The 24178-nt window shown below is 47.9% G+C and overlaps 1 protein-coding gene across 1 annotated transcript in view; it reads right to left on the bottom strand.

The window, feature by feature from the left end:
• Positions 1–12998, bottom strand: part of LOC144949662 (serine/threonine-protein kinase H1-like) — a 58999-nt gene extending 46001 nt beyond the window's left edge. The window contains exon 1 of the mRNA XM_078879652.1: positions 12708–12998. The gene's annotated coding sequence lies outside the window, so the exon portion shown is untranslated. The remainder of the gene's footprint in view (positions 1–12707) is intronic.
• Between the last annotated feature and the right edge of the window lie 11180 nt (positions 12999–24178).

Raw genomic sequence — 24178 nt, forward strand, 5'->3', positions numbered from 1 at the left:
GTGTCAACGTGTGTGTGTGTGGGATTGTGTCAACGTGTGTGTGTGTGATTGTGTCAACGTGTGTGTGTGAGATTGTGTCAACGTGTGTGTGTGGGATTGTGTCAACGTGTGTGTGTGTGATTGTGTCAACGTGTGTGTGTGGGATTGTGTCAACGTGTGTGTGTGGGATTGTGTCAACGTGTGTGTGTGTGATTGTGTCAACTTGTGTGTGTGAGGTTGTGTCAACGTGTGTGTGTGGGATTGTGTCAACGTGTGTGTGTGTGAGTTTGTGTCAACGTGTGTGTGTGGGATTGTGTCAACGTGTGTGTGTGTGAGTTTGTGTCAACGTGTGTGTGTGGGATTGTGTCAACGTGTGTGTGTGTGATTGTGTCAACGTGTGTGTGTGGGATTGTGTCAACGTGTGTGTGTGGGATTGTGTCAACGTGTGTGTGTGAGATTGTGTCCACGTGTGTGTGTGTGATTGTGTCAACTTGTGTGTGTGAGTTTGTGTCAACGTGTGTGTGTGTGATTGTGTCAACGTGTGTGTGTGGGATTGTGTCAACGTGTGTGTGTGTGATTGTGTCAACGTGTGTGTGTGGGATTGTGTCAACGTGTGTGTGTGAGTTTGTGTCAACGTGTGTGTGTGGGATTGTGTCAACGTGTGTGTGTGGGATTGTGTCAACGTGTGTGTGTGAGTTTGTGTCAACGTGTGTGTGTGGGATTGTGTCAACGTGTGTGTGTGGGATTGTGTCAACGTGTGTGTGTGTGTGAGTTTGTGTCAACGTGTGTGTGTGAGATTGTGTCAACGTGTGTGTGTGATTGTGTCAACGTGTGTGTGTGTGATTGTGTCAACGTGTGTGTGTGAGTTTGTGTCAACGTGTGTGTGTGTGTGATTGTGTCAACGTGTGTGTGTGTGATTGTGTCAACGTGTGTGTGTGTGTGATTGTGTCAACTTGTGTGTGTGAGTTTGTGTCAACGTGTGTGTGTGTGATTGTGTCAACGTGTGTGTGTGGGATTGTGTCAACGTGTGTGTGTGTGATTGTGTCAACGTGTGTGTGTGGGATTGTGTCAACGTGTGTGTGTGTGTGATTGTGTCAACGTGTGTGTGTGGGATTGTGTCAACGTGTGTGTGTGTGTGATTGTGTCAACGTGTGTGTGTGTGATTGTGTCAACGTGTGTGTGTGTGATTGTGTCAACGTGTGTGTGTGTGATTGTGTCAACTTGTGTGTGTGAGTTTGTGTCAACGTGTGTGTGTGTGATTGTGTCAACGTGTGTGTGTGTGGGATTGTGTCAACGTGTGTGTGTGGGATTGTGTCAACGTGTGTGTGTGGGATTGTGTCAACGTGTGTGTGTGAGATTGTGTCAACGTGTGTGTGTGGGATTGTGTCAACGTGTGTGTGTGGGATTGTGTCAACGTGTGTGTGTGTGATTGTGTCAACGTGTGTGTGTGTGAGTTTGTGTCAACGCGTGTGTGTGTGATTGTGTCAACTTGTGTGTGTGAGTTTGTGTCAACGTGTGTGTGTGTGATTGTGTCAACGTGTGTGTGTGTGGGATTGTGTCAACGTGTGTGTGTGATTGTGTCAACGTGTGTGTGTGGGATTGTGTCAACTTGTGTGTGAGTTTGTGTCAACGTGTGTGTGTGTGATTGTGTCAACGTGTGTGTGTGAGTTTGTGTCAACGTGTGTGTGTGATTGTGTCAACGTGTGTGTGTGTGAGTTTGTGTCAACGTGTGTGTGTGTGATTGTGTCAACGTGTGTGTGTGTGATTGTGTCAACTTGTGTGTGTGGGATTGTGTCAACGTGTGTGTGTGAGATTGTGTCAACGTGTGTGTGTGTGATTGTGTCAACGTGTGTGTGTGTGAGTTTGTGTCAACGTGTGTGTGTGTGATTGTGTCAACGTGTGTGTGAGTTTGTGTCAACGTGTGTGTGTGATTGTGTCAACGTGTGTGTGTGTGATTGTGTCAACGTGTGTGTGTGAGATTGTGTCAACGTGTGTGTGTGTGATTGTGTCAACGTGTGTGTGTGTGATTGTGTCAACGTGTGTGTGTGTGAGTTTGTGTCAACGTGTGTGTGTGTGATTGTGTCAACGTGTGTGTGAGTTTGTGTCAACGTGTGTGTGTGTGATTGTGTCAACGTGTGTGTGTGAGATTGTGTCAACGTGTGTGTGTGTGATTGTGTCAACGTGTGTGTGTGATTGTGTCAACGTGTGTGTGTGATTGTGTCAACGTGTGTGTGTGAGATTGTGTCAACGTGTGTGTGTGAGTTTGTGTCAACGTGTGTGTGTGTGATTGTGTCAACGTGTGTGTGTGTGGGATTGTGTCAACGTGTGTGTGTGTGTGAGATTGTGTCAACGTGTGTGTGGGATTGTGTCAACGTGTGTGTGAGATTGTGTCAACGTGTGTGTGTGTGATTGTGTCAACGTGTGTGTGAGATTGTGTCAACGTGTGTGTGTGTGATTGTGTCAACGTGTGTGTGTGAGATTGTGTCAACGTGTGTGTGTGTGATTGTGTCAACGTGTGTGTGAGATTGTGTCAACGTGTGTGTGTGTGATTGTGTCAACGTGTGTGTGAGATTGTGTCAACGTGTGTGTGTGTGATTGTGTCAACGTGTGTGTGTGTGGGATTGTGTCAACGTGTGTGTGTGTGAGATTGTGTCAACGTGTGTGTGTGAGATTGTGTCAACGTGTGTGTGTGAGATTGTGTCAACGTGTGTGTGTGAGTTTGTGTCAACGTGTGTGTGTGTGATTGTGTCAACGTGTGTGTGTGTGGGATTGTGTCAACGTGTGTGTGTGTGAGATTGTGTCAACGTGTGTGTGGGATTGTGTCAACGTGTGTGTGAGATTGTGTCAACGTGTGTGTGTGTGATTGTGTCAACTTGTGTGTGTGTGAGATTGTGTCCACGTGTGTGTGTGTGATTGTGTCAACTTGTGTGTGTGAGGTTGTGTCAACGTGTGTGTGTGGGATTGTGTCAACGTGTGTGTGTGTGAGTTTGTGTCAACGTGTGTGTGTGGGATTGTGTCAACGTGTGTGTGTGGGATTGTGTCAACGTGTGTGTGTGTGTGATTGTGTCAACGTGTGTGTGAGATTGTGTCAACGTGTGTGTGTGGGATTGTGTCAACGTGTGTGTGTGATTGTGTCAACGTGTGTGTGTGTGATTGTGTCAACGTGTGTGTGGGATTGTGTCAACGTGTGTGTGTGTGATTGTGTCAACGTGTGTGTGTGAGATTGTGTCAACGTGTGTGTGTGAGATTGTGTCAACGTGTGTGTGTGTGAGTTTGTGTCAACGTGTGTGTGTGGGATTGTGTCAACGTGTGTGTGTGAGATTGTGTCAACGTGTGTGTGTGAGATTGTGTCAACGTGTGTGTGTGAGATTGTGTCAACGTGTGTGTGTGTGAGTTTGTGTCAACGCGTGTGTGTGTGATTGTGTCAACGTGTGTGTGTGGGATTGTGTCAACGTGTGTGTGTGTGAGTTTGTGTCAACGCGTGTGTGTGTGATTGTGTCAACTTGTGTGTGTGAGTTTGTGTCAACGTGTGTGTGTGTGATTGTGTCAACGTGTGTGTGTGTGGGATTGTGTCAACGTGTGTGTGTGTGATTGTGTCAACGTGTGTGTGTGGGATTGTGTCAACTTGTGTGTGTGAGATTGTGTCAACGTGTGTGTGTGATTGTGTCAACGTGTGTGTGTGTGTGATTGTGTCAACTTGTGTGTGTGAGTTTGTGTCAACGTGTGTGTGTGGGATTGTGTCAACGTGTGTGTGTGGGATTGTGTCAACGTGTGTGTGTGTGATTGTGTCAACGTGTGTGTGTGTGAGTTTGTGTCAACGCGTGTGTGTGTGATTGTGTCAACTTGTGTGTGTGAGTTTGTGTCAACGTGTGTGTGTGTGATTGTGTCAACGTGTGTGTGTGTGGGATTGTGTCAACGTGTGTGTGTGTGATTGTGTCAACGTGTGTGTGTGGGATTGTGTCAACTTGTGTGTGTGAGATTGTGTCAACGTGTGTGTGTGATTGTGTCAACGTGTGTGTGTGTGTGATTGTGTCAACTTGTGTGTGTGAGTTTGTGTCAACGTGTGTGTGTGGGATTGTGTCAACGTGTGTGTGTGTGATTGTGTCAACGTGTGTGTGAGTTTGTGTCAACGTGTGTGTGTGTGTGATTGTGTCAACTTGTGTGTGTGAGTTTGTGTCAACGTGTGTGTGAGTTTGTGTCAACGTGTGTGTGTGTGTGATTGTGTCAACTTGTGTGTGTGAGTTTGTGTCAACGTGTGTGTGAGTTTGTGTCAACGTGTGTGTGTGTGTGATTGTGTCAACTTGTGTGTGTGAGATTGTGTCAACGTGTGTGTGAGTTTGTGTCAACGTGTGTGTGTGTGTGATTGTGTCAACTTGTGTGTGTGGGATTGTGTCAACGTGTGTGTGTGTGATTGTGTCAACGTGTGTGTGTGGGATTGTGTCAACGTGTGTGTGTGTGTGATTGTGTCAACGTGTGTGTGTGGGATTGTGTCAACGTGTGTGTGTGTGATTGTGTCAACGTGTGTGTGTGTGATTGTGTCAACGTGTGTGTGTGGGATTGTGTCAACGTGTGTGTGTGGGATTGTGTCAACGTGTGTGTGTGTGTGATTGTGTCAACGTGTGTGTGTGGGATTGTGTCAACGTGTGTGTGTGAGATTGTGTCAACGTGTGTGTGTGTGATTGTGTCAACGTGTGTGTGTGAGATTGTGTCAACGTGTGTGTGTGATTGTGTCAACGTGTGTGTGTGTGAGTTTGTGTCAACGTGTGTGTGTGGGATTGTGTCAACGTGTGTGTGTGAGATTGTGTCAACGTGTGTGTGTGTGATTGTGTCAACGTGTGTGTGTGTGAGTTTGTGTCAACGTGTGTGTGTGAGATTGTGTCCACGTGTGTGTGTGAGATTGTGTCAACGTGTGTGTGTGAGTTTGTGTCAACGTGTGTGTGTGAGTTTGTGTCAACGTGTGTGTGTGGGATTGTGTCAACGTGTGTGTGTGTGATTGTGTCAACGTGTGTGTGTGAGTTTGTGTCAACGTGTGTGTGTGAGATTGTGTCAACGTGTGTGTGTGAGATTGTGTCAACGTGTGTGTGTGGGATTGTGTCAACGTGTGTGTGAGATTGTGTCAACGTGTGTGTGTGAGTTTGTGTCAACGTGTGTGTGTGAGTTTGTGTCAACGTGTGTGTGTGAGATTGTGTCAACGTGTGTGTGTGGGATTGTGTCAACGTGTGTGTGTGTGATTGTGTCAACGTGTGTGTGTGAGTTTGTGTCCACGTGTGTGTGTGAGTTTGTGTCAACGTGTGTGTGTGAGTTTGTGTCAACGTGTGTGTGTGTGGGATTGTGTCAACGTGTGTGTGTGTGATTGTGTCAACGTGTGTGTGTGAGATTGTGTCAACGTGTGTGTGTGTGATTGTGTCAACTTGTGTGTGTGAGGTTGTGTCAACGTGTGTGTGTGGGATTGTGTCAACGTGTGTGTGTGTGATTGTGTCAACGTGTGTGTGTGTGATTGTGTCAACGTGTGTGTGTGAGTTTGTGTCAACGTGTGTGTGTGAGTTTGTGTCAACGTGTGTGTGTGTGGATTGTGTCAACGTGTGTGTGTGTGATTGTGTCAACGTGTGTGTGTGTGATTGTGTCAACGTGTGTGTGTGGGATTGTGTCAACGTGTGTGTGTGGGATTGTGTCAACGTGTGTGTGTGATTGTGTCAACGTGTGTGTGTGAGATTGTGTCAACGTGTGTGTGTGTGATTGTGTCAACGTGTGTGTGTGTGATTGTGTCAACGTGTGTGTGTGTGATTGTGTCAACGTGTGTGTGTGGGATTGTGTCAACGTGTGTGTGTGAGATTGTGTCAACGTGTGTGTGTGGGATTGTGTCAACGTGTGTGTGTGGGATTGTGTCAACGTGTGTGTGTGGGATTGTGTCAACGTGTGTGTGTGAGATTGTGTCAACGTGTGTGTGTGGGATTGTGTCAACGTGTGTGTGTGGGATTGTGTCAACGTGTGTGTGTGAGATTGTGTCAACGTGTGTGTGTGGGATTGTGTCAACGTGTGTGTGTGAGATTGTGTCAACGTGTGTGTGTGGGATTGTGTCAACGTGTGTGTGTGGGATTGTGTCAACGTGTGTGTGTGGGATTGTGTCAACGTGTGTGTGTGGGATTGTGTCAACGTGTGTGTGTGAGATTGTGTCAACGTGTGTGTGTGGGATTGTGTCAACGTGTGTGTGTGGGATTGTGTCAACGTGTGTGTGTGTGATTGTGTCAACGTGTGTGTGTGTGAGTTTGTGTCAACGTGTGTGTGTGGGATTGTGTCAACGTGTGTGTGTGGGATTGTGTCAACGTGTGTGTGTGTGATTGTGTCAACGTGTGTGTGTGTGTGATTGTGTCAACGTGTGTGTGTGTGAGTTTGTGTCAACGTGTGTGTGTGGGATTGTGTCAACGTGTGTGTGTGGGATTGTGTCAACGTGTGTGTGTGTGATTGTGTCAACGTGTGTGTGTGTGTGATTGTGTCAACGTGTGTGTGTGAGATTGTGTCAACGTGTGTGTGTGGGATTGTGTCAACGTGTGTGTGGGATTGTGTCAACGTGTGTGTGGGATTGTGTCAACGTGTGTGTGTGTGATTGTGTCAACGTGTGTGTGGGATTGTGTCAACGTGTGTGTGTGGGATTGTGTCAACGTGTGTGTGTGTGATTGTGTCAACGTGTGTGTGTGATTGTGTCAACGTGTGTGTGTGGGATTGTGTCAACGTGTGTGTGGGATTGTGTCAACGTGTGTGTGTGGGATTGTGTCAACGTGTGTGTGGGATTGTGTCAACGTGTGTGTGTGGGATTGTGTCAACGTGTGTGTGTGGGATTGTGTCAACGTGTGTGTGTGTGATTGTGTCAACGTGTGTGTGTGTGAGTTTGTGTCAACGCGTGTGTGTGTGATTGTGTCAACTTGTGTGTGTGAGTTTGTGTCAACGTGTGTGTGTGTGATTGTGTCAACGTGTGTGTGTGTGAGTTTGTGTCAACGCGTGTGTGTGTGATTGTGTCAACGTGTGTGTGTGGGATTGTGTCAACGTGTGTGTGTGTGATTGTGTCAACGTGTGTGTGTGTGAGTTTGTGTCAACGTGTGTGTGTGTGTGATTGTGTCAACTTGTGTGTGTGTGATTGTGTCAACTTGTGTGTGTGAGATTGTGTCAACGTGTGTGTGTGTGATTGTGTCAACTTGTGTGTGTGTGATTGTGTCAACTTGTGTGTGTGAGTTTGTGTCAACGTGTGTGTGTGTGTGATTGTGTCAACGTGTGTGTGTGTGATTGTGTCAACTTGTGTGTGTGAGATTGTGTCAACGTGTGTGTGTGTGATTGTGTCAACGTGTGTGTGTGTGAGTTTGTGTCAACGTGTGTGTGTGTGTGATTGTGTCAACTTGTGTGTGTGAGTTTGTGTCAACGTGTGTGTGTGTGATTGTGTCAACGTGTGTGTGTGTGATTGTGTCAACGTGTGTGTGTGATTGTGTCAACGTGTGTGTGTGTGAGTTTGTGTCAACGTGTGTGTGTGAGATTGTGTCAACGTGTGTGTGTGGGATTGTGTCAACGTGTGTGTGTGGGATTGTGTCAACGTGTGTGTGTGTGATTGTGTCAACGTGTGTGTGTGTGAGTTTGTGTCAACGCGTGTGTGTGTGATTGTGTCAACTTGTGTGTGTGAGTTTGTGTCAACGTGTGTGTGTGTGATTGTGTCAACGTGTGTGTGTGGGATTGTGTCAACGTGTGTGTGTGGGATTGTGTCAACGTGTGTATGTGTGATTGTGTCAACGTGTGTGTGTGGGATTGTGTCAACGTGTGTGTGTGAGATTGTGTCAACGTGTGTGTGTGTGGGATTGTGTCAACGTGTGTGTGTGTGTGATTGTGTCAACGTGTGTGTGTGAGATTGTGTCAACGTGTGTGTGTGAGATTGTGTCAACGTGTGTGTGTGTGGGATTGTGTCAACGTGTGTGTGTGATTGTGTCAACTTGTGTGTGAGGTTGTGTCAACGTGTGTGTGTGTGTGATTGTGTCAACGTGTGTGTGTGTGATTGTGTCAACGTGTGTGTGTGAGGTTGTGTCAACGTGTGTGTGTGTGATTGTGTCAACGTGTGTGTGTGTGGGATTGTGTCAACGTGTGTGTGAGGTTGTGTCAACGTGTGTGTGTGTGATTGTGTCAACGTGTGTGTGTGTGATTGTGTCAACGTGTGTGTGTGAGGTTGTGTCAACGTGTGTGTGTGATTGTGTCAACGTGTGTGTGTGTGGGATTGTGTCAACGTGTGTGTGAGGTTGTGTCAACGTGTGTGTGTGGGATTGTGTCAACGTGTGTGTGAGGTTGTGTCAACGTGTGTGTGTGTGAGATTGTGTCAACGTGTGTGTGTGTGTGTGGGATTGTGTCAACGTGTGTGTGTGTGTAAATTAACGTGTATGTATTATATACACATGTCTGAATGATTGTGACTGAGAGTGTGTGTGTGTAAAATAGTAGCTTTTGTGTGTGTGAGAGTACATGTCGTTAATTACCGTGGTGTGAATGGGTGTGCAGAGTGTGTAAATGTTTGCATGTAAAAATCCACGTGTGGATGTGTGTGTGAATAGGTGTAAATGTGAGTGTGTAAATGTTTTTGAGTGTGTAAAGTAACGCGTGTGTGTGTGTGCTCGCTAACAGCACTTGCCCCAACAGTCTGTTAAGGCTACACGGGGGATCTTTGTCTTTGTCTGTGTGTAAACATGGGGGAGCGGTGGCGCAGCGGTTAGCGCACTGCGCGACGAACCCATCCACCCGAGTTCGATTCTCGCTCACGGCCACCAACACCAGCAACGAACGATTACTGTATCTTTAACCGGTGCTGGGCCTCCCCTAGGTCGACTCGGCCTCGAACGAGTACCCGGTGCGGTGTGTAGAGGGGAGACATAGGCGGCCGGGCGTGGTGCTGGCCACCCACCCCCTCGTGTGCTAACTTGCTAACAGCACTTGCCACAACGGTTTGTTTGCAGGCTCTACGGGGAGATATTTGTGTTAAGATGTTAAAACACCGGACTGAATCCCTTTTTCAACTAATCCTGACTGCATTAACCACATATAATTGTGGTGAACATGCAAACACAAAAACACGCTCTGATTGTCTATGATGGCATTGTCTTTGAAGCTGATTGGTCCACACCAGAGACAGCTTTCCTTAGAGCCTCGTCTCAAGCAGTGTGAGACCAGAGGACGCCGCCAAAAGGCGACAGGCACAAGGGCAATGCCACTATGAGGACATTGAGAGCTCGGGGTTTGAGCATCTACATCATGGGACCTTCCTTGCCAGTTTGATCTGTGTTCTACTAAAACACTAAAGTCTCAAGACTCGCTTTACAGGAGGGTCCTGCCGGGTGTTTTGTCGCAGTCGGGGACGATGTTGCAGGCGATTACTCAAACGCGCATTGAGATATTTGCCCAACAGCAATTTCCGTGCACTGTGTGGCTTTTACAAATGTGCCGGTGGACACGGTAACGTTACCAGCGGTGTCACAAGATCGGCCTCTGTGGAAGGGGAGGATGAGGAGCGGCTCGTTTAAGGAGACCCCCTCCTGGGCCAAGTCGCCCTCCAGCCAACGGACGGAGGAGCGACGCTCACAACAACGAGCGGAGCGCCGGGGAGGTTAAAACGCAGAGACGCAATTTGCCGGTCGCCTGGGGCAGTCAGCCCCATGGCACAAACCACCTGGGGGCCCGACACGTGACCTCCTGTCAGCAGCGAGCCTTCGACACTTCACGTGTGGGCCCTCAAGGTGCACCCAGCCTGGCACAAAGCGCCGGTGTTGAGCGTCGCCGCCGCTGAGTTGCGAACGACGGCCGCTGCTGTGGAAGTGTAAAGCCCGACCGACTGTGTGACGACGACGATGATGATGAGGATGAAGCGTGGTCACCACGTCTACGCATCTATATCAGGAACGAAACAGGTGCACTTCTCCACAAATCTGGCTGTCGCCTGATGAAGCTGGTTGTAATTACTGGCGAAACGTCGAACTCGGATTGTAAATGTTGTGGCTTGGCTCTCCAACACACCAGTGATGCTGTACTAGTACACTACACTACTATACACTACACTACTATACACTACACAATACACTACACAATACACTACTATACACTACACTATACACTACACTACTATACACTACACTATACACTACACTACTATACACTACACTACTATACACTACACTACTATACACTTCACTACTATACACTACACTATACACTACACTACTATACATTACACTATACACTACACTACTATACACTACACTATTATATGCTACACTACTATACACTACACTACTATACACTACACTACTATACACTACACTACTTTACACTACACTATACACTACACAATGCATTACACTATACACTACACTACTATACACTACACTACTATACACTACACTATACACTACACTGTACACTACACAATACACTACACAATACACTACACTATACACTACACTATACACTACACTACACTACTATACACTACACTATACACTACACAATACACTACACTATACACTACACTACTATACACTACACTACTATACACTACACTTCTATACACTACACTACTATACACTACACAATACACTACACTATAGACTACACTACACTATACTACACTATACACTACACTACTATACACTACACAATACACTACACTATACACTATACTATACTACACTATACACTACACTACTATACACTACACAATACACTACACTATAGACTACACTACACTATACTACACTATACACTACACTACTATACACTACACAATACACTACACTATACACTACACAACTATACACTACACTACGCACTAGTGCTGTACTAGTGACGAATTGGCCACGGTCTGTTTACGCGACAACCCTTACTAGTTGGCTGTATCGGGTGGTGGCGGGTTTTAACGACACATTTATACATTTTCGCGATCGACCCCCCCCCCCGAAAAAGCCCTCTATTATGAATGATGATGATGATGTGTGTATGAATGTTTCAACTCCTGTCCGGTATTGTACAAATGCGAGATTGTTGCCGACGTGCGCGAAACGTGAATTAGCGCGTGTGTCAAGCGTATGGCGCGGTACGGTCACGGTAAACCCGCCACGCTCATCCAGCAGTGGAGTGGAGGAAGGGCTGTTACAGGACAACACGTGTGCGTGTGTGTGTGTGTAGCGATGGCGATGAGTGTTAGTGCACCGCGCTACGAAGCCGGTGACCCCGAGATCGACTCCCGTTCACGGCAAATCAACACAGGCGACGATTATCTGAACCGGTCTCCCTTAAGGTCTGCTCAGCCTCAAATGTGTACGTGGTGCGGTGTGTTAATAATTACACTCGGTTCACCCCCCCCCCCACCCCCTCGTGTGCCGTGCCTGCCTTCATTAGATGCTACCTCGCTAACAGCAATTGCCCCAACAGTCTGTTAAGGCGAAACGGGGGCAGGTTCGTTGTCTCTGTGTGTGTGTAAGGTCCCAGTGTCGTCTAGCAGTCCGTCCAACTTGCTCAGCTTCAAATGACACTTCCAAACAACAACAACAACAACAACTGAAGACAATTAACCACTTATCAAGATCATACACAACTACTGCCGGCTCCGATGAAGGACCCGTAACACGAAACGTTAGCTTCGTACGAATCACTCGATCGTGTCCGATCTGCTCAAAAGTGATGCCCGTGGAACGTGACATCGTCCCACGGAGTGCCACTGGCTCCAGCCTTTTCGCGTGTCTTAACAATCACTAAGAAGCCCTCGAACTTGTAACAGGAGGGGGGGGGCTATGTGGTGTAGGTGGGGGGGGCACGACACGTCGCTAAAGCTGGGTAAGGGTGATCGGAGGCACCTAAACTATGAACTATTTTTATTTTATTTTACCAGGTAAGGCCCCCACTGAACTATATATACAGTAGCTGTTTTTTTCAGACGCGACCTGGCTGCCATAAATGATCGGCTCAACGAGGTGGGCTTCTCATCACGTGGCAGTGCACAGCAAGCCAAACACTCTTAACGCGACGGTGATTATGAACGTGGAGTGGAAAACCGGGGAGAGACACCGCAAACTCCAAATATACAGCAGCAGGCGTCTCGAAACCACGGCCTCCTGTATACTAGGCGAGGTAGTTAACATCTCCTCGCCACCGTGATGATGATGAGAGAGAGACACGCAGACTCCAAATATACAGCAGCAGGCGTCAGGGTCGGGATCGAACCCACGACCTCCTGTATACCAGGCGAGGGAGTTAACATCTCCTCGCCACCGTGATGATGATGATGAGAGAGAGACACGCAAACTCCACATATACAGCAGCAGGCGTCAGGGTCGGGGTCGAACCCACGACCTCCTGTACACCAGGCGAGGTAGTTAACATCTCATAGACACCCCACGTCGGGCCAAATGAGGCAGGGGAAACCAGCCCTAGATGGAGCCACGATGATGAAATCAGAGAATGCGCGCAGAGTGCCAGGTTAATTAAAAGCGTCGAAGAGAGAGGGAGAGAGAGATGGTGACGGCTTGGAAAAACGAGGCTGTCATCCAGCAGTGGATCAATCACGGCCGATGACGATGCTTCAGATGGCTAGACGGATGGTCGCATTGCAAGACCGCGTGAGAAACACGTGCACCCCCCTCCCCCCCGTCAAATCCAGCAGTGGAGAGACATCATCGCGATGACGACGAGGATGATGATGATGATCATGACATTACCTTGAATTCATGGACAGTCCGTCTGCAGTTCCTGTCCTGGTCATGCCCTGTCACTCCAGCGCGCCTTCTCCCCCTCCAACAACAACACAAATGCAACATTCAATTCGCCAGTGATCTAACACAAGAAAGATTCTTCTTTTTTAAACCACCGACCCCTCCCACTGCCTTCCCTCCTCGTGTGATGACCCGCGCAAGTCGCTCGCCCCTCGTCCGGTGGCTCCCAAGGGAGCCGGGAGAGCGCGCGAGGGGTGAGAGACCCTGTGGGTTGAAAGTTCTTTTCGCGAGTAAAGAGCCGGCGGAGGCAGGCAGGAGGTGGGGGGGGTGGGAGTGGGGTCCGAGTGGGGTTGGTGGCAACCGCCCACAACATCGTATGGGAAGGGCGAGAGGAGGAGGAGGAGGATGATGGGTTTGCTCCTCCCACCAACGTTGGTGGCGGTCGCCAGCGATGCCGACCGAAGCCACAAGTTCAACCAAACCGGTACGGCCGCCGCTGGATGACAATTGTTGCCAGCACCGCTTTGCCCATCATCCGCTGCTCGATAGCGAGCGAGGTACTCAGTGCGATATTGATCCTTCCGTAAGGTATCTCGCCTCTCCACGTGGTGGATTATGTTGATGGGGTTTTGTTGGTTGGGCCGGTGGGTTGTGTTACAAATAATAATTTCGCCGGCTCTATCCAGGGCCGGCCCGAGGCATAAGCGAACTAAGCGGCTGCTTGGGGCCCCCTGGCCACCAGGGGGCCCCCGAATCGTTTTTTTTTCCAAGCTCAAATTGATAAAAACATATTTGAGATCATCAATGGCCCAGGAAAGACTAAGTGGACTTGCAGTCATTAGTATTAATAACAAAGTTGGCCAAGCAATACCATACAATGATGTCATTAGTGACTTTGCCTCCAGAAAAGCTAGGAAGGAACGATTTTGAGGTCATTGTTGTACAGTTGACATTGTTGAACCCTTGCTGTTCTTATGTTTGCTTTCATTATTTAAGTATCTTTTTTTTTGTAACATTCTATTTTTGATTAGATTAATGTTTGTCTATTTTGGTTTTATTTAAAAGATTGCACATTTAATGCACATTTGCAAATAATTTATTTAATATGTTTTTTGTGACCGTTTGTATTCAGAAGTTTTAATAAAAGAGTGAAGTATTTTAAGTGTTGTTTTTATTTTTTATTAATACATAACCTCACTGTATTCGTTTATAATATTCGCTATAACATTATAGTGTGACATTTGTGTCAATAATCTTCTAGCACAGATGAGTCTGCGTGGTGGGAGGGGGGCCCCCAAATCAAATTCTGCTTAGGGCCCCCAAGAGGCTCGGGCCGGCACTGGCTCTATCAACACTTTCCCAAGCTCCGCGGTCCTCTGTGTATCATTAAGACGTTTTAGGTTTGTACTGGCGCCGCGGTGGCGATGAGATGTTAACGCCATCGCCTGGTACACAGGAGGTCGTGGGTTCGATCCCGACCTTGACGCCTGCTGCTGTATATTTGAAGTTTGCGTGTCTCTCTCTCATCATCACCACTGTGGCTAGGAGATGTTCACTACCTCGCCTGGTGTACAGGAGGTCGTGAGTTCGATCCCGACCTTGACGCCTGCTGCTGTATATTTGGAGTTTGCGTGTCTCTCTCTCTCATCATCACCACTGTGGCTAGGAGATGTTCACTACCTCGCCTGGTGTACAGGAGGTCGTGAGTTCGATCCAGACCCTGACGCCTGCTGCTGTATATTTGGAGTCTGCATGTTCTCCCCGGGGTCGCGTGGATTTTTCTCCGGGTCCTCCGGGTTTCCCCTCCGCATTTAGAATCAACATCGCGCGTTTAGAGTTTTTAGCTGTTTTACATTCCCACGTGATGATGATAAGCCACTTCGTTGAGCTTTCATTTGTGGCCAAGTCGCTTCTGAGAAAAAAGCTGCAGTAGCCCAGTGGGCCTTAACTGGTTAAATACAAACAAGTTCAGAGTTTAGTTTGTACTATAATTGAATACAATCTCGATCACTGCTGGTCACGTGGCACTCCTGGCACCTCCGATTAGCACGTTTGACTACGTACGGTGCGAAAGAAGTCCTACACATAGTGCAGACGTGTGAGCACGACAGCGTGAAGGTTCCATCGTCAGCAGCATCAAAATCCACGTCGCCTCGTCCAAGCGAGGCGAAAATGGATTTTAGTTTCGTGTTGAACTAGCTGTACTACCCGGCTTCGCCCGGGACTTGGATTCACCACACCCGGCCGCCTTTGTCTCCCCAGTGGCGATGTTCACACACCAGTTACTCGTTTGAGGCTGAGTCGACCTAGGGGAGGGCCCAGGAGCGGTTCAAATAATCGTCACCGGTGGTGGCCGTGAGCGGGAATCGAACTCGGGTCGCCGGGTTCGTAGCGCAGCGTAGCGCTAACCACGACACTACAATGCGTGACGCTTCCACGTGCGCGGGTCACGTGACAGATTTGACGTCACAGCTCACTTGCCGTGCAAAAAATAAATGCATAATTGAGCTCCCCCCCAAAAAATATATAATAAAGTATATTTTTATAATTTGTGCATGGTGTACAGTCTGGAAAGTACCCACATGGCAAATTTCAAGTTTGTTGCATGTCGGGAAGTACGCTAAACATTTCGAACAGACGCATAATCACATCTTTGCCTTTTATATATATGGAGATGTGTCGTAGACGTGACTCTGAGCCAACTCTCATACCTCTGATGCCCCCTCCTGCCGTGTCATGGCTTCCCCCACGCCGTTGCCGGTCGTGAGTGGATTATTCTTTTTTTTTAACCATACTTCACCACGCTGATCAGCGCAGGGTTGGTGAAAAGTCGCGGTTGTGTTTGAGGAACCGCGGTTCCGATCTGCCCGTCGCTCGCCAGTGATGTTGGTGTGCTTGCATTGTCTCTCGATACAGGCTTAGAGTCGGCTCTATTTAATTCGCTATGACCGTCTTGTTTTGGGATGTACGTTGTGTTTTCTGGATGGAAGGAGGGTGGGCCAATTTCCCAAAAAAAATTGTAGCTAATTGTTCGAACAAAAATGTCATAACAAGCAAAATACCGGCGAGTTTAATCGTTTTGCCACAAATAATTAAAGAAGCAGCCATGGTCAATCCACTGCTGGATGAAGGACTCCCTTCCCAAACCGCCAGCATCTCTCGCGCAATCCGGCGATGTAACAATCCACCCGGCAGCATCATCCGCGCGCGAGCTGAGCTCAACTATTCACTTAAATCGGTGGCCGTTCCAATCATTGGCTGCCACTTCGTCCATTATTCTCGAAACATCCATCCATAACACCCCCATCGAGCCATGGTGACGTGCCCCCTGCCCAATAAATAACAACTCGTTCACATTTCATCGTGGGAGCACGAACGGGAAAATGTCGTGGGCAAATATTGGACTCTGTGTCATATTTTTTTTACACCTTACTACGCCTCTTCTTGGTTCTTTCGGTAAAGTCACGTAGAAGGGAAATAATAAAATTATAAAAATAAAACATAATAAAATAATTATTTTATACGTTTTATTTTTATTATTTTATTTAGGGAAATAATAAAATAATAAAAAATAAACACAGTAAAATAAATATTTTAAATGTTTTATTTTTATTACTTTATTTTATTATTTCCCTTCTACGTGACTTTACCGAAAGAACCAAGAAGATGAATCCCTGCAGTCACGAAAGCTTTAAATCTTACTACGCCTTTTAAGAACACGGACAGACCTTACATCAAAGACATAGACCCCCACCCCCCGCTCCCTTAACAGACTGTGTGAGGCAAGTGCTGTTGGCGAGTAGCACCTGTGAAGGCCGGCACGGCACACGAGGGGGTGGGTGGCCAGCACCACGCCCGGCCGCCTTTGTCTCCCCAGTGGCGATGTTTACACACCGCAACTCGGATACCCCTTCGAAGTGTTTGGACCTGACCTTGCCATAGGCGCCCTCTGCCGTTAGTTCGGCAAAACGATGTTGCATGTTGAGTCCCGTCGATGAAAATGTCCTCCAAGTGTTTTTTTTAATCCTTTATATTAAGTTCGCGTGCTTGCTTGCTTGCTTGCGTGCTTGCTTGCTTGCTTAGGACCGTGCAAATCTTTCGGTCGTTTTTTTAACCCACTTCCCGTGATCCAATCGAGCTGACATTTTCCACACAGACTCGTTGTGCCAGCCAATTATTGTTCGTGAAAAAAAATTCCCAAAATTTTACACATTTTAGGCCAAAAAAATTAATTTTACATATATTCAAATAGAACGCATTCATGGCTTTGGCTGAACGTCAGAGTGTAAGAGCCCAGAGCGTAACCCCTCCACAGGTCGTGGCGGAGTAGCGCAGTTGGTAGCGCCCTCGCTTCCCATGCCAAAGGTCGCGGGATCGATCCCCGCGTCCTCCACAGGCGAATATTTTTTTAAATCCTTTATATTAAGTTCGCTTGCTTGCTTGCGTGCTTGCGTGCTTGCTTGCTTGCGTGCTTGCTTGCTTGCGTGCTTGCTTGCTTGCGTGCTTGCTTGCTTGCTTGCGTGCTTGCTTGCGTGCTTGCTTGCTTGCGTGCTTGCTTGCTTGCGTGCTTGCTTGCTTGCTTGCGTGCTTGCTTGCTTGCGTGCGTGCTTGCTTGCTTGCGTGCTTGCTTGCTTGCTTGCGTGCTTGCTTGCTTGCGTGCTTGCTTGCTTGCGTGCTTGCTTGCTTGCGTGCTTGCTTGCTTGCGTGCTTGCTTGCGTGCTTGCTTGCTTGCTTGCGTGCTTGCTTGCTTGCGTGCTTGCTTGCTTGCGTGCTTGCTTGCTTGCGTGCTTGCTTGCTTGCGTGCGTGCTTGCTTGCTTGCGTGCTTGCTTGCTTGCTTGCGTGCTTGCTTGCTTGCGTGCTTGCTTGCTTGCTTGCGTGCGTGCTTGCTTGCTTGCTTGCGTGCTTGCTTGCTTGCGTGCTTGCTTGCTTGCGTGCTTGCTTGCTTGCGTGCTTGCTTGCTTGCGTGCTTGCTTGCTTGCTTGCGTGCTTGCTTGCGTGCTTGCTTGCGTGCTTGCTTGCTTGCGTGCTTGCTTGCTTGCGTGCTTGCTTGCTTACGACCGTGCAAATCTTTCGGTCGTTTTTTAACCCACTTCCCGTGATCCAATCGAGCTGACATTTTCCACACCCATCTTATCTGACAGGCACTATTTTACTTTACTTTACCACACCCATCTTATCTGACAGACACTATTTTACTTTACTTTACCGAGTGTTAACATCCCCAGTGTTTAACAGTAATCTCTTCATTGTTCAGCCAGCATTGGTATAAACATGGGCATTTTCGTTCTTTTCTATCACGTGTATCAGGCCTCCCCCTCCCCCCTCTCTGTCCAATGCGTTGGCGTGTGCAGCAGTTTGTCGCTTGCGCACAATCGCTTCCACGCCGTCGCCCACCCTTTTGGCCCCGCCCCCCTCCCTCCCGATACGTTCCATTCATTGGCTACCACATTCTGATGAGCTCCCCCCCTTCTCCTCCCCCCTCAACTCGCTTTTAAGGGATTACATCTTGAATCATTGCCTCACTTGATGCAGCTAATCTGGCTGTGACGGTCCCACCTGATGACGGAGACTTGTGTTGCCTCCGAAACGTCGTGATCTTTATTTTATTTTATTTTTTATTAATTTTGATGTTTTACCTACGTGACTTTACCGAAACAACCTAAGAATATTTTCCACACAGACTCGTTGTGCGAGACAATTAATATACGTGAAAAAAAAATTCCCAAAATTTTACACTGTTTAGGGAAAACAAATTAAATATTTAATCACCAATTGCTTAATACTGGCAGACAATCATCTGACCCATAGGTGGCAGCCATCTCAAGCCAGAGGACGAGAAGACTCTAGCCGCCACGCATATAAAGGATTTATAGTGAAAAACTTTGTTTTTACGGGTTTACTTGTTACGTCGTTGTAATTGTACCCTAAGGGGCCGTCCATAAATGACGTCACGCGATGTTGGACTATTTTTGATCCCCCCCCCCATCGTCACACGGCGTCACAAAATGTCAGACCCCCCCCCCCTCAAATATGACGTCACAAAGCTTTGCCCCCCCCCAACCCCAAATATGAAACATGCTTCAAATCGCTTTAAACTATTGTCATTGTAGTGCATATTTAATGTGCCGCTGCACTCTGATGTTGTAGGAGAAAACATTTATTAAAAAGTCTATTTAATTTAGTAGAACGTGTTGTCTATATTTATTTAAAGTTGCGCATTTTGATGTGACGTCACATTTCTCACCCCCCCCCCTCGTCACACATCGTCACAAATATCTGACCCCCCCCCCAGGTGCATGACGTCATTTATGGACGGCCCCTAAGCCTACTAACCCTTTAGTTTGGCTCAAATCTGAGCCCCACTGTTGTAGCGATTTAAAATTTTAACAAAAATTATCCTACATATAAAGATGTCCTGGCCTGGAATCCAACGCTGTGGAGGCAAGTGGCGAGTGTCGGTGGATGGCAGCACAAATGCCGTGGGGGTGTCCAGGAGGAGGAGCTGTGACCTTAGAGAAGGCGTCACGGCAAAGTGCGGACCAACGTCAACTGTCCCAGTCTGTGTGGGGATAGCGTGTTGCCCCCTCGCTTCCGCAGTGCCTCTTCTCCGGGCGCTCCGGCTTCCTTCCCCACGTGTGTAAACACTCATCGTTAATTGTCTGAAAACATCTGTATATATAGAGGACTGCAAAGCTCGAGGAAATCGTTGGTACTGTATCACCGGCTCCTCACCTGCCTGGTTGTTGCCTTAGCTCCGGTTGGTGTTGTTCATCAAATTGTCCCTGCCATACACTTCTCTGAAAACATTTTCTGACGTTGCTGTGAATTAATGTGAACACGTTCTCGCCTTACTTTCGTGTAATATCAGCAATTCTACACACACACACAATGCTGGATGGAGATGGCCTCCTCCTCCCCGTGCTGTCGCACACACATCCGTCCCTCGCGGTCCTCCGACGCCGCCAAAGATCCACCCCGTGTCCTCCGCGCGAGCCCCATCTTAGTCGCTCCATCTCCGCAGTGGAAATCCCCCCCCACCCCCCCATCCTTCCTTTGACTGCCACTCCGTCTCGATTTAAAGTTTTCGTGACTGCAGGGATTCATCTTCTTGGTTCTTTCGGTAAAGTCACGTAGAATGGAAATAATAAAATAATAAAAATAAAACATACAATTATTCTCACGACGTTTCGGCTACAACGCAAGCAGCCGTCCTCAGGTGAAGAACAGGTCTGTCGATAAGACAGAGTCTGAATTCAGAATTATTTTATTATATTTTATTTTTATTATTTTATTATTTCCATTCTACGTGACTTTACCGAAAGAACCAAGAAGATGCCACTCCGTCGTTAGTCTCGACCCCCCCACTCCGCCCCCGACCCATCGTCGCTTCTACGTCTTGTGTCGGTATTGCATCCAAGCTCGCCTCTCTCTCTCTCTCTAACTCAAGTCTTCATGGTGTAGTGGCTGGCTCAGAGACACTCAGAGTAGGAGGCACGCTGTTTATTAAACGGCCTTAACAGTTCACACTTGTTAACTACGGCTTCCGCGGCCGTCTGGAACGCTCTTCCCCTCCGAAATCATCATCCCGATTGAAAACCATTTTAACTGCTTTTTGTGTTGAGTTTGTTGGCCTTCCCCCGCAGCTCCGACTCGCACGGTTGGCTACGTACGGTGCGAAAGAATTCAACATACATACAAAATATCCCTCGTATAGCGTTCACAGACTGTAGGATCAAGTGCTGTTAGCGAGCACCTATGAAGGCCGGCACGGCACACGAGAGGGTGGGTGGCCAGCACCACGCCCGGCCGCCTTTGTCTCCCTAGCGACGATGTTTGCAACACACCGCACTAGGTACTCATTTGAGGCTGAGTCGACCTAGGGGAGGCCCAGAAGCGGCTTAGATAATCGTCACCGGTGTTTGTCCGTGAGCAGGAATCGAACTCTGGGTTTGTAGCGCAGCGTAGCGCTAACCGCTGCACCACCGCTTTCACCAAACACACAGACATAACACGCAAATCTGCAGACAAGTCAGCAGATGGCACCACAGCCGTGGCAAAACAAAACGTGGGCAACAACAATCTGAACTTTTTCCTCAATGCTCTGGCGCAGTCTAAGCACGGTGAGATTGTGCGATCCAGATGTTCGCCGGTTCGATCACTTTTTCCGGGCGCGGCAGTTGTGAAATAACGGGTTTGTGTAAATACATTTAAGTTAACAAACATACCCTCACGCTTAACACGTAGGTTTTCGCGACCAATATCATCCGTAATAGAACGAAACCGGTGGACTTCACAAATCTGGCTGTCGCCTGATGAAGCTGGTTGTAATTACTGGCGAAACGTCGTACTCAGATTGTAAATGTTGTGGCTTGGCTCTCCAACACATCGGTGATGCTGTACTAGTACACTACACTACTATGCACTACACTATACACTACACAATACAATACACTATACACGACACTACTATACACTACACTATACACTACACAATACACTACACTATACACTACACAATACACTACACTAGACACTACACTACTATGCACTACACTATACACTACACAATACACTACACAATACACTACTATACACTACACAATACACTACTATACTATACACTAAACAATACACTACACAATACACTACACAATACACTACACTACACAATACACTACACTATGCAGTACACTACTATACACTACACTATTATACACTACACTATACACTACACAATACACTAAACTATACACTACACTACTATACACTACACTATACACTACACACTAGTGCTGTACTAGTGACGAATTGACCACGTTCTGTTTACGTGACAACCCTTACTAGTTGGCTGTGTCGGGTGGTGGCGAGTTTTAACGACACAACATTCATATATTTACGCGATCTAACTTTGCACTGCTGGTATCGTGTTTTTGTTCTGTTCCTTGTTGTAACGTTCTGACCCCGCGACTGGACGTCTGTGAAAACTGAGCTTGATAGCTCATCGGATTCCTCGAGTATCAATAAATATTCTGATTCTGATACTTCCACGCTGGTTTCAGACATCTTGGAAGAGGTGGAGAGAGAACCCACCACTTTACCCCATCACACGCGACCTTGATCGATCGAAGCCACAACAGTACAGGGTGTGTGTGTGTGTGCCATGTTCTACTGCGGTAGTATATGCCATGCCGGCCTTCATAGGTGCTCGCTAACAGCAATTGCCCCAACAGTCTGTTAAGGCCTAGTTTGTACTGCGGCAGTGTAGTGGTTGGCACTCTGCGCTACGAACCTGACGACACGGGTTCGATTTCCGGTCACGACAACCACCAGTGACGCTTATCCGAACCGGTCCTGGGCCTCCCTTAGGTCGACTCAGCCTCAAAGTAGCACTGTGCCTGATGTGGTGTGTAAAGCTCGTCACGAGAGAGACAAAGACGCCCGGGCGTGGTGCTGGCCACCCACCCCCTAGCGTGCCGTGCCGGCCTTCATAGGTTGCTGCTCGCTAACAGCACTTGGCCCCAACAGTCTGTTAAGGCTACACGGGGGATCCTGCTGAGATGGACAGAGGGATTATTTCAACAGCCACGCCTGGAGATCGAATCGAAACAGCCAAAACTCTGCATTGCAAGTGCAGCACGCTCGCCGTTCCATCCCCAGTGCCAGAAGCAGAACAGGGCTTCCGAAAGGGTTGGGTCTCTACAGAGAAGCTCATCCCCCCTGACTTTATTGCTATCGATTGGCTTGCAATCGGTCCCATTTGTGGCACGAAAAAAAATATATAAAATAACCCCTTCAATTCCTTTCTGCTCCCAACATCCAATCGACCGCCCCGGCAAAAAGGGCCTTTTGAGAACCCAGCGACCCGTTGCTTTTCAAATTAAATGTCACGCGACACGCATCTTTCATTCCCCTTGGATTGTATTTGTTTGACACATGGAGCAAGCTTTCCATTAGCCGACAATAATGGGGGGGGGGGGGAGGTGGAAAGAAGGTGGGGGGCAAACAACACAGAACACATGTACAGTAGTCCCGAAATATAATTCAGTTTTTATTTTCGACCAGGTGTCTCAGCGGTCGAGCGAGCGATTCGCAAGCGAAAAGGTTGCGAGTTCAAATCCTGGTTTCGGGGTGTCATTTGGCCGATCGTGCCTCTGGGGGTTGTTGATAATAAACTGGAGGAGGTGGGGGGGCTTTGCGGGGAAGTCAACACAATTCCCACGTCCCTGCCGTGGGAATGTGTAATTTCCACCACTGGTTCGGGGGGGATGCAAAAAGCAAATGAGCAAGGCCTCAATGCTCATTTGAATCACTTGGATCTTTTGAAATAGAATTTATAAGGGGAATGCTGCCACAGTCGTGTGTAATGGTTCGCACATTGAACTTGGCAGTTGAAACAAGTGACAGGCTTGTTGTCCTTCCCGCGCGCACCTCCGATTGGCACGGTTGGCTATGTACGGCGCTAAAGAAGTTCAACATATCTACATACATCTGTACATCTATCCACCCAGCAGCGGTGGATAACGCCACATTCGATTAAGGCAATGCACGGGTGAGAGATTGTGAGCTCATGTGACCGGCCTTTAGAGTGAAATCTCGTGTTCATCTGCTGCAGCGTGGAGCGAGATTAGCCAAGGGGTCAAAGCCACGGATTGTGGTTTCGTACGGGTCACGCATTCCAAGCAGTAAATGTTTTCTTTTATCGGAGGGCAACCCTATCCGAGTCTGAAGATTCATTACAAAGGCGGGGTCCAATCGGCAGAATGGCACGCGTGCAGCAAGCCAGAGGAGTCGAGGCTTTGTTAGGGGTGGGAGAAGTTATCATTAGATCACACACACGCACGCGCGCGCGCTGGGGCAGATGTGAGCGGGACATGAGAGACGCCACACTTCCTCATGGACGCGACGAGTAGGCCGCTAACGGAAAGTTTTACATTGAAAACCCGGTCACGCCTAAAGTCTGACGTGATCCCGACAATAATCACGGCAGTGTTCAGGTAGTTGCAATCTATCGACAGGTGAACTCTTACAACCACCTCTGCGACACGTACCATTAAATCCCGCATTAACCATCGACGCAAAATTCAAACGATGTTTTTAATTTGACCAGGTAAGGCCCACTGAACTTTTGTAGCTCTTTTTCAGAAGTGACCTGGCCACAAAGTATAGCTCAACGAAGCGGCTTATCTGGTGCAAATCTTTTTTTACAGCCAAATACTCTCAACGCATGTTGATTCTGAAATGTGGAGGGGGAAACCGGAGGACCCTGGATTTAAAAAAAATCCACGCGACCACGGGGAAAATATGCAAACTCCATATTTATTCATACTCTTTGGGTCTTCATTGTCGGGGATCGAACCCACGAGCTCCTCTCATCGAGACTGAAGTGCAGTGAGAAGTGGCCACGACTTGCATTGCACATTACAGCCTGCACAACCTCAGCATCGCAGCCACAGACATCAGATTGAGCGTCGCACGA

Source organism: Lampetra fluviatilis, chromosome 54 (assembly GCF_964198595.1).
Source record: "Lampetra fluviatilis chromosome 54, kcLamFluv1.1, whole genome shotgun sequence".
Classification (NCBI taxonomy): Eukaryota; Metazoa; Chordata; class Hyperoartia; order Petromyzontiformes; family Petromyzontidae; genus Lampetra; species Lampetra fluviatilis.